At 41.5% G+C, this 16,547-nt stretch overlaps 1 protein-coding gene across 11 annotated transcripts in view; it reads right to left on the reverse strand.

Moving 5' to 3' along the window:
- Nucleotides 1–16,547, reverse strand: part of DLGAP1 (DLG associated protein 1) — an 843,835-nt gene that overhangs the window by 138,915 nt on the left and 688,373 nt on the right. The gene's annotated exons all lie outside the window — the stretch shown is intronic.

The raw sequence follows: 16,547 nt of genomic DNA on the forward strand, positions 1-16,547 counted from the left end.
TAATTTGGGAGGGTTATTTTAATTTTTTGAGCCAAACAGATTTTGTTGGCGTGGTGATTTCAGCAAACCATCTGCAAGGCTATCTGAAAGGAATCTAAAATAAATGAAGGGGTTATTTCAGTTTATTTTTTGGAAAGAAACATTGAAACTTTTCAGACTACTTCTCCGGAAACTTCGGGGTGGGGGGGGTAAATGCAGTTTTGTTTTGCTTGTACACTTCCTGTACACCGTATTTTGCTCCTATGACGTTGCAGCTGGACTGAGTTATTCGTGTCTGTCTCTTGGATGTATCACACCTTAGTAGCCATTGTGTGTTTCTTTGTGAGAGCCTGTTCTGCCCGATCCATCGACAAAGGAGCATTAGGACGCAGCCTAATCCCAGACTCCAAATGCCAGTTCAGCAGGGTGACCATATATCCCAGTGTAATTATTAATGGTGCCCTTTCCATTCTCCAAAGTGACCCAGTTTGGACGATAAGTTAAGTGGACCCCCTGCATTTAATACCAGCCCCTGAGCGTGCAGGATGATTCGCACGTTGGGACATCCCTTCGCCATGCGCAGGAACAGCACTGACGCTCCCAGTGGGCACAGGCTGTATCCCTCCCACCCCCGCCCTTCACCCTTCCTCGGAAGTTCACACAGCAACAACCCCCGGGCAAAGACTGAAGATGATGGAAAACCTGATAACAATTCTCTTACCTAAAGTGCTTGCAGGAATGAGGACCTAGCTGGGCTCTGAAAATGTACACGCTGGTGCCGAACATTGAAGAGAAGGCCCCATGGAAGCGCGTACGAGCAACGGCGGTGTTTGGTTGGGTGACGTCATGACGCCGACGCAGAGAGAAACGGAAGAGACGACGCACTGATTTGATACAGATCCCAGAGCTGGTTCTCCCGTCAGAAGACGATGCTAACTTCCGTGGCCAGGGACAAGGAAGCAAGAAATGGCGGGGAAGGAGGCAACACTAATGGCATGTGTCCCTGCAGAAGAAAAGTCCCCTCAGCGAGAAGGTCGTGGATAGGTATTCAGAAGAATCCAGGGGTGTTGGGACCACTGGGCTCGGGAATGGAGGGGGAAAAGGCACTGAGATGAAATTTCAGAGAAGACTTGAGCTCAGGAGGGGAGAGCTGGGTGTCACTGCCGGAGACCCCGTGGGTGAGCTATGTGGGCATAATATGGAGAAACAGGTTGCTATGAGCCTGATTAATTAGTAAGCCAAGATCTAGCATCTGTCCGCTTATCGCTTATTTACCCACGTGAGTCTTCCTGTCCGAATACGGTTTATGTCTCAATATTTCATGACTTTGCAAGTTCTCTTGCCATAACCGTGTGTCAGTCTGAGAGAAGAAGAGGAGAGAGACTGTTTTGCAGGTTTCAGTCTCTGGAAAAGTATGTTCTCATTGGCTTTTGATGGAGGCGAGGAAAATGGACCCTAGCTTCCCTTTTGCGTTGATAAGGATGGACTGTAATCGCTGACACATTTGTCTGTTCTCCTGCACTGCTTGCGTGTTTCTGGAAGGTGAGAACCGTATTTTCTGTGAAGGCAAGGGGTATATCTGTCTGACTGAAAGGGTGCCCTTTGAGCCCTTCGGTCACGTGATAGAGGCCCAGGAATAAAGTCCCTCGAAAGGATCAATGCCGGGGCCACCATGCGACATGGAACTTGGGGGCCCTCAGGGAGCAGAGGAACCTCCAGGCTGGCCATCTCTCTTGAAATTCTAAACAACACCGTTCGCTCTGTGAGCAAGTGGCAAAGATGCCTTTATGACTCATTCTTTGTACCTGCTGTCTGAGAGAGAATACCGATCTGACATTGTGAGGCAAGGTCTCTAGGTCAGAGCTGTGAATTCACCAACTTGAGGATTAGACGGGATGGTCTCCACCCACTTTGTGTGAGAAGTCTGGGAGGGTGGGCGAGCCATGGCTTGGCACCCAGCACCCAGGGTTCTGCCTCCCTGCAGCACTCAAGGGGAGGGCCCCTCTCTGCTCTGCTTCCCCTCCCCAAGTGAACCTTCAGGAAGGGCAGAGGGGAATGGGCCCTTTTGTGGTGGGCATCTGGACTAACACGGCTTTTAGTTTGCTGTCTGCTGTCGTCCAGTAAGAATTTGCACGGTGAAGTGATCCAAAGCTTGGAAATGGTGATGAAACAAAAGTATACAAAAGGACTCAGATGGGCTTTCCTTGGAGAAGAAACAATCTCAAGAGCGCACCTGCCAGTGCTTGGAGAGGGGGCTCATCCAGGCCGCTCATCAGGCACTCAGAGGCAGCATTTTTAAGCTTCCCTTTCTGCTTAACATCACATGGAAGGAAGAGAGGAGAGAGGAACCAGGTTTCTTTTAGTACAGAAGTGAGATCCCTGTCTTCGAGATGCCGTATCTAGTTGAATCTACTTACCGAAGAGAATGGGATACAGGAAATTTACAAAGTCTGCTTTAGTGAATTTATCAACAGATATCTTTGAAGCCCTTATTATATGCCAGCCACCAGCTATAATATGATGGGAATGCAAACATAGCATCTTCTTTCAAGGGGCTCATGGAAATATACATTTACAAGTGATGGTAATTGCTATGCAGGAAAGCGGCATCTAAGTCTCAACCCAAATAAAATTAGAAAATTGTGGGACAACCTAATATCCATGTCACCCCCTGGACACCTTCCTTCACCCCTGGCTGGTCCCATTCAGCCTCCTCCTGCTCACCCAAAGACACTTCTTTAGAAGTCCACCTAAGATTTAGAAGCGTGCATTTTGAGAACCCTTCACTGTACATGGATCAGTCAACAGCAGTCTTAAGCCAGCTGCTTTGATCTGATAAGCTCTGTTCAAATGTAAGCTGTACAGTTAGCACTTTAGAGCCGCAACTGAGAGTTCCTAACACCAATGGAGTTGAAAGTAACTGCACACATCAGCTGTATAAAACCTGTAGTAATTTAGGGAGACAGATGACACCAAGGTTTTCAGTCTGCAGAGAATACGCATTTGCGCTGGGTCCTGGAGAATTTTGCCACCGTAAGAACAGTGCAAACATTGAGAATTGAGCAGACGATGTTAAAATTAAAAGTGTTGGCTTCCATGCTAGACTGTGAGCTCCTCGGGGCAGGGATGTTATCCTATTGGTGTTCCTAGCCCGAACTCGGGTTTAGCATAGAGGTGTTCAGTGTTTGCTGAACTGAAGAATTCGACGATACTTGATTTCCTTTTTTCTCCTTATTTCCACTGCCTGCCATGCTTTGTTAATACAGACATCAGAAGCAGGTGGTGCGGGAATAGCAGGGCCGCCTTCCTACCCAGGATAGGCCCAAATCTGGTTGCCTTTGCAAATCAGCAGTTGAACTAAAGCTGAGGCCTGAGAGCAGGGCCGGTGTAGCTGTGATGGAACAAGGCTGAGAAAGTGCTAACAAGAAGGCCTTGTCCCCGGAGAGTTCTGGAAAAACAGCAAAAATCTGAGAGGTGGGATGGGCCACACCGAGCAAGGCTTGTGCCGTAAATCTGGTGATCTCAGCCCCCGGAGTGTAAGAAGGCAACACAAAAGTAAGTAAAAAAGCATATCAGGGTTGTTTCAGGCATTGAAATATGATAAAAGCCAGATAACTGGGGTGATAAATGCTATAGCCTGATGCTTCACATAGTGACTCCAGTGATCCATTTTTTTTATTATAAAAGTGAGTCTTATCTTTATGAATTATGAAAATCGAGTTAAAAAATAGCTGGGTGAATTGGCCTGTTTGTGAAATGTTTATGCCCAGTTTGTCTATTGGAGCAAACATGAAAAATAAAACAGAAAAGAGAAATAGCTACCCAGTGAGACGTTTATGGAAGCCACCTGAGAAGTGGTTTGAGTAGCCCACACAAATGATCAGCTGTGTGGAGTGTGGTTAGGATAAGGCGTAAATCCGTCCCGCTGTGGTTATGTGGTTTGGGGATAGGCTGGGAGGATGGTTGGAGGCCTTTCGGTAAGTTCACACTGGGCCTGGGGGTGTGTGTGGGGGAGGCGGGCGGAATGGTGGGTTAACGGCTAGAAATTTTGGTTTTCATTCTGCTGACCTCAAGGCTGAGTTTGCAAACCCAGAATGAATGTTTACTAAATGGAGAATCTCACTACGATTATTGCCCTCCCCTCCCCCACCGCCGCCGCCCTTGACCCTTCTTGAGAAATGCATCCCCATCTTTGTCTCTTGACTGTTCTGGGGTGGGGGTGGGCGATGGCGTGGACTGCAGCAGGGGTCGGAGCGGCAGCCTCTGCGGTCTCCAGCAGGCTGGACTTTGGGGGCACCAGCAGTGTAGGGTATGGGGCTGGTGCGCTGGTCTCTGCTTCGGCCGGGGTAGGCCCTCCACCTCCTGGCAGCCCCGGGCTTCCTACTAGGAAGTGTTACCTGCGGCTCCTGCTTCTCCCCTGTACCCATTCACCTCCCCAGGTCTCGCCTTAGAGAAATATTTGACCACATTTATTTTTTTCTTCAAGCATAATTAACATCTGACCACTTTATTTAGCTCCATTAAGAGCTGATTACTTCCTCCAAGTAACACAGGTTACTTGGTTTTAAGCAGGTCTATTAGAGGGAACCAAACGGGGTGTCAGATGGCAGGTGAGCAGCCAGCTGGTTATTGGCAAGGGTTCGTCAAGTCACAAAACTGCCCCTCTAATCACTCCTTTACCCACTGTAGTTGAAATCAGAGGGGTTTCCAGCAGAGAAAATGGGAAGGCGAAGGAGGTGATAACAAGTTTGAGTTCAAACGCATACATTACCAAGGTTTGCAGCTTACAGAACAATAAAGCTTAAGCAGACACACCAAGATAGAAGCAATTCTGTCTAAATGGAACCAATTATCTTTCAATCGGTTCACCAGTTTAAAAGCCAAATTTGTAAGATCGTGAAGTAGTCCTATTGATAATCTTTTCCTTGTGGAGTTCTCCGTTCCGTATGCTCAGATGGGTGTGGGGTAGGTTGACAGAGCCGGGGGAGGATATAGTGAACACTTGCAAAAGATCCATTATTAGCATTTCAAACTGTTACTATCTTTAATTAACACTCGTACAACAAAGTTTGGTGCAAAATCCAACATTGGCCATTGGGAGAACTCTATACACAGGGCAGAACCCGAATTGCCACCAAGTACCATCAGGGTTAATTTTGAATCAAGGCGATGCTACCATTTCTCTGCTGCCGGCTTCTCTTTCTTTCTTCTCCCCCAACCCCCAACCATTCACGGCTTTATCAGCTGAGCTAGAGTTTGCACAGCTGCAACTGATTGAACTCCCCATCACCTTTTCCAGACCATTTACTAGGTACCCAAACCTACAAAAGCTGATATGAACCAGGCAAGTGAGAAGATTAGGAGCAAGGAATGAGAAGGATGAGGACAGGGTAAATCCAAGATGGATGAGGTTGGAAGCTTGTGGACACATAATTTAGATAATTGAGGTTTATGCCGTAATCGGAAAGATATGTCAAGTTGGAGGAGGCTTTGGTTGAAAAGGGAAGATGAGTAAGCTTTCCAGTAGCTTGTTAGCAATTAGAAATGTGCAAATTACAATTTGGGGTGAGCTGAAGGCATGTGGAATGGGATAGAAACATGCTTGGTGGAGGGAGAGTAAGCAAAGTGAGGGATTATGCTTTTGCCTATAGTTCTCTTCTCAAAACTCAGAGTTTGCTTTCATCATAGCCTTTAGCACATCGTGTTTGGGGGTCCTTCCCCTGATACGCAGTGTGACATGGGGGCAATACAAAACACGCTGTCTGTGAAACAGAGCATGGCAGGAAAACCTGGCGGCCTCGGGCGTTCAGCAGACACCCAAGGTTGGATGGACGTGCGGTTCAGAGTATCCACATTTGCTTTTGATACCTTCCGAGGAAGTGCCAGGAAGCAGCATGGATCCGCATGCCCATTTCATTAACGCTTCACCTATGTGCCTGGGCCTCTTCTTTAGCCTATGTGCAAAGAGAGAAAACTAACATATGGGGAAATCCAAAAATAAGAGGTTTTGAGGATGACTTACCATTTTGAGTTATACAGGAAAGCACAGGCAAGCAAGCGAGGACACTATGGAGATTCTGCCCTATTCTGAAACGCCCAAATGCTTCTGGAGGTGTGGTGTTAACATCAGAAATAGCTCCTTAATTAAGGAAGAACTTTATCTGAGAACCACAAGTTTCTTGATCCCCTTAAAAAAATCATTTTGATTCAGAACCAATTTGAGGGGAGAGAAGTGTGGGTGTCCTGTTTAGTAATATAATCCTGGTAAGGCTTTCTTTGGAAGCAAAACAAAGCCATGCGTGGTTTTCTAAGACAGTTAAAGGCCTCCCCATTATGGAATTAAAAGCAAAAAGAGTTATATTTGGAAGGATCATTATGAACTACACGCAGGTTCAAACAGTCCGTTGTTTTCCAAACAGAACCAGAGGTTGTGTATGAGTGGATGGAGATCCAACCCCAGAAGGTGGGCTCTGAATTAATGCATATAATTATCATTAAGGTTAATGGCAAAACTCTAATGCACACGGCAGGAAATCAGCTTTGGTTTGCTCATCGTCTCTGGGTTGAAATCCTCCTGTTACACATACTCAGTTTGAATGCCACAGATCCACAAACAGGTATAAAAGTATTAGCTGATGTATGTGGGTTTTATTTTATTTTTAAAAGATTTATTTTAGAGGGGCACCTGGGTGGCTCCGTCGTTAAGCGTCTGCCTTCGGCTCAGGGCGTGATCCCAGGGTTCTGGGATCGAGTCCCACATTGGGCTCCCTGTTCCGCTGGGAGCCTGCTTCTTCCTCTCCCACTCCCCCTGCTTGTGTTCCCTCTCTCGCTGGCTGTCTCTCTCTCTGTCAAATGAATAAATAAAATCTTAAAAAGAAAAAGAAGACTTATTTTAGAGAGAGTGTGCGAGCAGGGGGTGGGGCGGGGGGGAGAGAGAGAGAGAGAGAGAGAGAGAGAGAGAGAAGCAGACTTCCCACTGAGCGCAGAGCCTGATGCAGGACCCTGAGGTCATCACCTGAGCTGAAATCAAGAGTCAGACACTTAACCTACTGAGCCACCCAGGTGCCCCTGATGTGTGTGGGTTTTAAAATTCAGACAACAAAGCAGATGCATGTTTTCGTTCATTCCTTAGAGGAAGGCTTCACAGTGGTCCTACCAGACCATGGCTGGGAAGCGCGGCCTACAGTACTCTTGTCCATGCAGTGTGCCCCTGTGAACGAGGGAACTCCGCCACTTGTTTCTGGGCGCTCACTCATGCCGTGTGCTCTCAGGCTTCAGAAGAACATAGGTGAGCAGAGAAAGACTCGGTTAGCATGGCTCTGTTCACCTTTCCTAGTGCTTCCCCTAGAGCTCTTATGAGAATAGGTGAGAAACGACCAGGTGCCTTCGAGTTCTCTCTGGAAAAGAACGGAAAGGGGAGGCAAAGAAAGGGCAGGAAAGGCAGACGCGGGGACAAATGTCACCAGTTAAGGTGGTAAATCCATGTCCACCAGAGCGCTGGGCTCAAGTGTGCGAGAATCCCAAAACGTACCGTCCTTTGTTTCATCGCTTGGACGCTTCTCGTGAAGCGCGAGTTCCTCAGACTTTTTTAGTCCAAGTTTGTCAACATCTCTTTCTTCGTGAACAACGATAATGAATACTTTCCATGACTCCACAGTCCCATTCAGCACTTCACTTTGTCTACCTTCCACAGGGTTCTCGCCTTTCTAACAATACAGGTGGGCTGCCCATGCTATTACATTAGATTGCGGCCACGGCACAAATCTTTTCTCTCTCCATAATTGCTCGGGGAGCTTTGCTGGCTGGAACACAAGAAAAGCTGAAAGCGTGCCTCCGAGAGGCGAGCTTTGTCAGAGTAAGAGCTACAAAGGCATGGATTTATGTTTTTAAAGATGCCATAAGCTGGTTTTATGTAGCTTTATTCCTTTGTCCTCTGCTCCCTTCTCCTTGAAAACCACCTGCAACTGTCATTTGCAAATTAACTGCCTCTGACATCTGAGGGGAGAAAAGGAAACCCTGCAAAATCTGCAGAAACCTCACCTGCTACCACCATGAGAATCAGGGAGAACAAAGAAGAGGCTTTAAAAAAAATACTTCATTGTTTTAGAATTCCTTTCTAGGAGATATTATATGCTTAGGTAAATAACAACAATCATAAAGCCACATCTTGCCAGAGATCATGTTTAGTTGTCCAATCTAACTACGGAACCCAAGAGCCTTCATTTAATCACGAAAACGAAAAGGCAAAGGGTGAGATCTGTAGGGTCTGCTGATGTGAGACGGCTTACTGTTTCCAGATCGGGCCCTCACCATGACATGTTAGCTGTTTGTTTTTTTAAAAATAAAGTTTCTTTTATTAAAATAAAACAAGTTCACTATAGAATATTTGGAAAAAAGGGTATAAAGAAAAGCCAAAACCAGATCTTTGGTTTCAATGCCAATGAGAACCACCATGTAACATTCTGGTGCATTTCCTTTCCGGGTTTTTTTTTTCCTGTGTACAATTTTTTGACATAGTTCTGAACAATGTGTATATGTTTGGGTGTACATACACACATATACAATTTTGAAGAGGGCTTCAAGGTGCCATAGATTTCTAGCTCAATGTAATATCAGAAGTTCTCCCCCTCTATTATAAACTCTTTCTGAACACAGTTTTTATGGTTGGCTCAAGAATTCCATTGAAGTGGAGGCTCCGCCATTTAACCTTCCCTCTGCTGGTAGACAAATACTCAGCACCCACAAAGGCAGATATAATCTTTCACCATCATAAATACTGTGGGTACCATCTTCGTAAACTTTTCTGTCTCAGGTTATTTCTGCAGAACAGTTTCATGGAAGGGAATTACAAATAAAAAAGATGAACGTTGGAAAAGTTTGTAGACCTTTCAACACACGGCTTGGATGGGTGCAAAGAGAGGAGTTTTGCTGTTTTGGGTTTTAAGCGGAGATTCAAAATAGGAAGAGATCCCAGTTCCCAGAAGCTTAAGAACTTATCAGTATTTTTTTTTGGCGTTTCATAGTACTTTAGGGATTCTGGGGTTGAAGAATATGATGCATTTTAAGAGCAAGCAAAAAAAAAAAAAAAAAAAGAAAGAAAGAAAGAAACAAGAAAACTCCAACCCCCCCAAACCCTAAATGTTGATACAAACCCTCTATAGGTTTTCTCATGTTATAATAGTCATGGCAGAAATATGATAAGCAGTCCTTAAAGTCTGCTTACTCAGATACAGATTAAAGAGAGCTCTGAGACCAGGTCAGGACTATTAGCATGATTTCCTTATTTACAGACACGAGAGGGAAAATGTAGGGATGTAACCTCTGTGGGCCTTTGGCTGGAAGGTGTGGGGAGAAAGAACATAAAGTGAATTAACAGCCAGAGAATAAAGCGGAGGCCTTTGTTTGTAGAAGTTAATGTTTACCAGTGTCCTTGATTCTTACTATCACCCATTTCTAGAAGTTCTTTCCCCAAATAAATTATCGAAACTTCATTTCTCAAGATGGTGTGGGGGAGACATGTGACTGTACCACTCCTTGTAAAATGAAGTGGTTTATTTTCAGGTGTATGAGAAAAAAGAAAAGAACTTTCTGCTTCTGTGGAGGTGTTAGAATCATCCCAGAAACTTAAGCATTCATTGAGGCAGAAAATTTCCCGAGGCAATCCGACATTTTCATCTGTCAATCAATTATCCACAAATATTCATGACACAATTCTTGTGTGTGAGAACTGTAGGTTTTTGTTTCAATGGCTAATTGCTGAACCATTGCAAAGCTATAAATCTAGTGGCATTTAAACTCTTTAACCCATTGTTTGGGTCACAAGGTACTAACAGATCTTATATAAGAATAGTAGAGACTTCAAGATGGCTACAGGCTGAGGCCAAGAGCTTTCATTCTTTTTGATTTAAGCAACTTAGGAAATATTAAGGGCTTTGGGTTTCTTTCTTTTTCTGATAGTTATATTTCAAGTGACTAATTTTTAAGTGAAAAGAAAGTTACTTTGTAGGGTGCCTGGGTGGCTCAGTTGGTTGAATCTCTGACTCTTGGTTTTGGCTCAGGTCATGATCTCAGTGGTCGTGAGATTGAGTCTGCCTTGGGCACCGCACCTAGCAGGGAGTCTGCTTGAGATTATCTCCCTTTCCTTCTGCCCTTCTCCCTGCTTGTGCTCTCTTTCTTTCTCTAGAAATCTTTTTTTTTTTTTAAAGCAAGTTATTTTGTGTGAATTTTACCTGGATTTACATCAACATTCTTATTTAATGGAGTATGGTAAGTGCGTCATCAGTAAAACTTGATATGGCTGCCATCTGACAAATTCAAGGCAATTCCATAAGTTCTAGAAACAGAATGTCTGGTAATAGCATTATTTAAGACAAGTTGTGCTATATTAAAGTTCAGCTGTGACTTGATCTGCCAATGAAGTCATCCTAGATTGTTTGAAGGACAATGGATACGGATATCCTTGAGGATTCTTTGTCTTCTTCCTTTTCTAAATCAAAATTGTTGAGTTTTTGTTTTGAGTGCCCAGGTACTTTAAAGGAGTGTATAATTTAGCCTGCGAGTTGCTGAATGGTAAGAAGTAATACTTGGACAGGATTAGGAAGGAAGATAATGGACTCTGATAGTGATAAGAGGCACTGCATACAGGATGTAGTAGCTAAATGTAACTTTGGGTCATCTCCTATTTGTGAAAGTTGGGTCATATTAGGTGGGGGAACACACTACAAAAAATTGTTTTTGTGTAACAGTACCTGCCTACCCACATCCTCTTCTAAGGAAATCACCCTGCTCCAATCACTCCTTGGGGTCATGGCTACTGTGTCACTGGAGTCCCAGAAGGATGGGAGAAGGGAGGTGGGGATGAAAAAAACAGTCGTAAATAATGGCTGACACTTCCTCAAATTGGGCAATTTGCCGAAAAAATAGGGTAACTACAACAGACTTTCCCTCTCTTCTGAAATTTCCTAAATTATGTTTGGCATTCGAAGCACAAAGTATAACATTGTGGGATGTGACTCACAATGTATGTGGATAAACTATTTAAGATGATTATATTATAAATGGGAGAGGGCGAAGGAACTAGAAGGGAGTAAAGTTTTTATACCTCAAACTGATAAAACATGGACAACTGTAGATCTTGGTGATTGTGGAATAGTTCTGTGTCTTGATTACAGTGATTGCAGGAATCTACTGGCGATAAAATATGAACTATCCGTATATTGCACCAATGTCAGTTTCCTGGTTTTTATATTGTATTATAATTACAGAAGATGTAACTGTTGGGGGAAACTGAGTGAGGATTTTATGAGATACTTCTTTGTACTATCTTTGTAATTTCCTGTAAATCTATATCTTGAAATAAAAAGTTAAAAATGCTGATGGAAAGAAGTTCTTTGAAAATGATACAAACTGTCTCATTATGATTGTCTGGCCATAATCAATATTTCAGAAGAGAGAAGTTTTTGAGAAGCAAAGCAGTAGATGATATGGACCCATCAATTTTCCCTAAATTTTAAAATTGTGGGAGAGAATGTGTGACAGAATACGACTATCAGCTGGAAAAGAAATTCAAGGTTGGCCTGTAAGAGAGACAGGATGACAATCCTACCCAGAAATTCACAAATTTCTGTCTTGATCACAGCTCTTGTCAGGGATATACCTCTAAAGTATGAAATTGGTTAAGCAAAGTTAATTTTAGTAATGTTATGTATCCCCTGAAACCATAAAACCATAACATATTGTAGGGATATAAATTAAATTTTGAGCTTTTCACACTCTTAGAGATAATTTAGACTAGTTCTTTTCTGTAAGTTAAATGAAAGGTTATTAGAATTCTCAAATACTGATAATTTTTCTTTTTTGTATTATTTTTTTCTACCAGTTACTTATCTGTTGGTAGAATTTGTCAGTAAGACACCAGCAGACAAAGAGAGCTTTCAGAGTGCTAATAGTTACATGATCATTGACTCGTCATTACAATGTATGTACGTTTCTTATTTGCCAATATAGTAAAATCATGGTGCTATTCATTTTGATCTTTTCTCAATAAAGACACTTGGCAGCATTTACAGGTCGTACTGAAAGCTTGACTGAATGTCAGTAGCAAGAGTAACAGACAAACATAAAACCTCCGGTCTGGGATTTACCGCCTGGAGCTAAAAAATGCCATGAAAGTGACCGTGCAGGGTCATCCGACTGTCAGCATTAATTACAATATGGTTTTCAATTGCTATTACATTGCTATGTTTGTTAAAGTTTAATATGAATTGGATCAGAAAACTCTGGACTATTACAAAGGCTTTTAAACATGGCAATTTATGATACCTCCCTGGACACTGTTTTGTAACTAAAGCTAAAGAAGTGCATATTTTCTGTCATTAATTTTTTTGAGAAGTTTCCCATTTAATAAATACTCATTTTAGGGGAATCTGATTTTCTAAATTGTGTTCTCTGATTGGCCTTTGTACCTGAGTTGTGAATGATCACAATTCGTTCAAAAGACCAGTCAGATCAGGATTACATTATTGTAGTACTTTTGTCCAGCTTTATTGAGATGAAATTGATGTATAATTATTGTTAGGCTAAGCAAAAAATACTACCTCTGCTCATTTGATCAGCCTCAACACAGAATTTACCACCTACTCCGTTTGCATGAGCAGTTTATACGAGTTGGAAAAAGTTCTTTTTTTCCTATTCAGTGCTGACAACACTAGAACTAGATCAAGGGATTGAATATTTGATCTTCTAAATCTATCATAATGTCAAAATGACAATGCATAATATGGAATTTTCAACCCAGAATATTTTTCATAGGCTTTTTCTCTCGTTCGTTCGTTCATTCATTCATTCATTCATTCACTCATTCATTTTTAGAGAGGAGGAAGGGGTGGGATGGAGATATAGAAAGAGGGAGAATCTTAAGCAGGCTCCCTACTCAGCCCGACATGAGGCTCCATCTCACAACCCTGAGATCATGATCTGAGTTGAAATCGAGTCGGACACTTAACCAATGGAGCCACCCAAGTGACCCTCTATCCATTTTAATTGCTACTTCTATTACATCTTTTTTTTTGTCTTGTGATGAGAACTTTCAAGATTTACTTTCTTAGCAAGTTTCAAATTTGTAATACAGTATTATTGACTAGAGTCCCCATGCTGTACATGACATCCTAACTTATAACTGGGAGCTTGTACGTGTTACTCTCTTTCACCCATTCGTTGATGCACCAGCCTTCCTGCCCTCTGGCAACCACCAGTCTGTTCTCTGTATCTATGTTTTGTTTTGTTCATTTGTTTTGTTTTTTAGATTCCAGATATAGGTGAAATTATATTTGTCTTTCTCTTTCTGACTTACCTTGTTTAGCATAATACTCTCAAGGTCCGTCCCTCTTGTTGCAAATGGCAAACTTTAATTCATTTTTTTTATAGCTGAGTAGTGTTCCATTGTGTGTGTGTGCGTGTGTGTGTGTGTGTGTGTGTGTGTATGGTTCATTGCAGATAATGCTTCAATGAACACAGGTGCATATATCTTTTCAAATTACTATTTTTGTTTTCTTCAGATAAATACTTAAAAGTGGAATTGTTGGATCACATAGTAGTTCTATTTTTAATTTGGGGGGGCTCTCTACTGTTTCCCAAGGTAGTTGCATCAACCTTCTTTCCTACCAACAGTGCACAAGGGTTCCTTTCCTCCATATCCTTGCCAACACTTGTTGTTTGTCTTAATAATAGTAGCCATTCTGACAGGTGTGAGGTGATAGCTCATTGTGGTTTTGATTTGCATTTCCCTGATGATTAGTGATGGTAAACATCTTTTCATATACCTGTTGGGCATCTATATGTCTTCTTTAGGAAATGATCTATTCAGATCCTTTGCTCGTTTTTTGTTTTTTTTTTTAAAGAGAGCATGAGCAGGGGGGAGGGCAGAGGCAGAGGGAGAAGCAGACACCCTGCTGAGCAGGGAACCTGATCCCAGGACCCTGGGATCATGACCTGAGCCGAAGGCAGACTCCTAACTGACTGAACTACCCAGGTGCCCCCTTTGCTCATTTTTAAACTGGAGTTTTTCCTTTTTTTTTTTTTTTTTGTTGTGTGGGTTTTTAAAATATATTTTGGAAATTAAACACTTATTTGGGTATGTGATTTGCAAGTATCTTCTCCTGTTTGGTAGGTTGCCTTTTTGTTTTGTTGATGGTTTCCTTAGTTGTGCAGAAACTTTTTAGTTTGATAATCCCATTTGCTTATTTTTGCTTCTGTTGTCATTGCTTCTGGAGTCAGATCCCAAAAGATATCACTAAGACCAACATCAGGGAGCTTACCTTCTAGGAGTTTCATGGTTTCTCATCTTGCATTTGAGTCTTTTTTTTTTTTTTTTAAGATTTTATTTATTTATTTAACAGAGATAGCCAGCGAGAGAGGGAACACAAGCAGGGGGAGTGGGAGAGGAAGAAGCAGGTTCATAGTGGAGGAGCCTGATGTGGGGCTCGATCCCACAATGCCGGGATCACGCCCTGAGCCGAAGGCAGGCGCTTAACCACTGTGCCCCCCAGGCGCCCCTTGCATTTGAGTCTTTAATCTATTTTGAGTTAATATTTGCATATGGTATAAGATAGTGGTATAGTTTCATTCTTTTACATGTGGCTGTCCAGTTGTCCCAGCACCATTTATTGGAGTCTGTCCTTTCCCCACTCTATGTTCTTACCTCCTTTTTAAAATTATATGAATATAATAAATTAATTGACTGTATATGTGTGGCTTTATTTCTGGGCTCTCTACTCTGTTGCAGTGATTTGTGTGTCTGTTTTTATGCTGATACCATACTGTTTTGATTACTATAGCTTTGTAGTATAGTTTGAAATCAGGGAGCATGATGCCTCCAGCTTTGTTCTTCTTTCTTAAGATTACTTTGGCTATTTGGGATCTCTTATGGTTCCATACAAATTTTAGGATTGTTCTGTTTCTGTGGAAAATGCCATTGGAATTGGATTGCACTAAACCTATAGATTGCTTTGGGTAATATGGACATTTTAACAATATTAGTTCTTCCAATTTATGAACATAGAATACCCTCCCATTTATTTGTATCTTCTTCAATTGCTTTCATCAGTGTCTTATAGTTTTCAGAGTTGAGGTTTTTTTACCTCCTTGATTAACTTTATTCCTAGGTATTTTATTCTTTTTGATGTAATTGCAAAGATTACAATTGTTGGTAATAGTCTGTTAAAGTATACAAATGCAACCTATTTTTGTATATTGATTTTTGTATCCTGCAACTTTACTGAATTCATTTATTCATTTTTTGGTGGAGTCTTTAGGACTACTTTAGGATAACTTTTCTATATGTAAAATCATGTTGTCTGCAAATAGTGACAGTTTTACTTCTTTCTTTCCAAAATGATGCCTCCCCCCCCCCCCCCCCCCCGCTTAATTGCTTGGGTAAGGATTTCCAATAGTATGTTGAATAAAAGTGGCAAGAGTGGGCATCCTTGTCTTGTTCCTGATCTTAATGGAAAAGTTTCAGTTATTCCACATTGAGTATGTTATCGATAGGCTTGTCATATATGGCCTTTATTATGTTTATGTATATTCCTTCTATACCGCCTTTGTTAAAAGTTTTTTTTTCCCCTTAATCATAAATGAATGTTGAATTTTGTCAAATGCTTTTTCTGTATTTGAGATGATATGATTTTTTTATCCTTCATTTTGTTAATGTGGTGTACATGATTGACTTGTAGATTTGAACCATCTTTGCATCCCTGGAATAAATCCCATTTGATCATACTGAATTTGGTTTGCTAATATTTTGTTGAGGATTTTTGCATTTATGTTCATCAGGGATATTGGCTTATAACACTCTTTTTTTGTGGTGTCCTTATCTGATTTTGGTATCAAGGTAATGCTGGCCTCATAGAATGAGTTTGGAAGGGTTGCTTCCTCTTCAGGTTTTTAGAGGAGTTTGAGAAAGATAGGCATTAAATCTTCTTTGAATGTTTGGTAGAATTCACCAGTGAAGCTGTTGGGTCCTGGACTTTCATTTGTTGAGAGTTTTGTGATTATGGATTTGATATCTTAATTAGTAATTGCTTTATCATATTTTCTATTTTTTCATGATTCAGTCTTGGAAGACTATAGGTTTCTAGAAATTAATCCATATCTTTTAGATTGTCCAGTTTGGTGTATAATTGTTCACAGTAGTCTCTTATGATCCTCTGTGTTTCTTTGGTATGAGTTGTAAATTTTCTTTCATTTCTGATTTTATTTATTTGAGCCTTCTCACTTCTATTCTTAGTTTAGCTAAGAGCTTCTTTATTTTTTTTTAAACAATCTTTTGAAGAAATCTTTTTCACTGATTTTTTTTCTACTGTCTCTTTAGAAAAGACTCTGATTTTTATTATTTCCTTCCTTCTTCTAATTTTAGCATTTATTTGTTTCTCTAGTTCTGTTTAGGTATAAACTTAGATTGTTTTTTTGAGATTTTTCTTATTTCTTGAGGTAGGCCTATATCACTATGAACTTGCCTCTTAAAACTGCTTTTGGTATCCCATAGATTCTGGAACGTTGTATTTCCATTT

The sequence above is a fragment of the Ursus arctos genome, unplaced genomic scaffold, assembly GCF_023065955.2.
Source record: "Ursus arctos isolate Adak ecotype North America unplaced genomic scaffold, UrsArc2.0 scaffold_17, whole genome shotgun sequence".
Lineage (NCBI taxonomy): Eukaryota > Metazoa > Chordata > Mammalia > Carnivora > Ursidae > Ursus > Ursus arctos.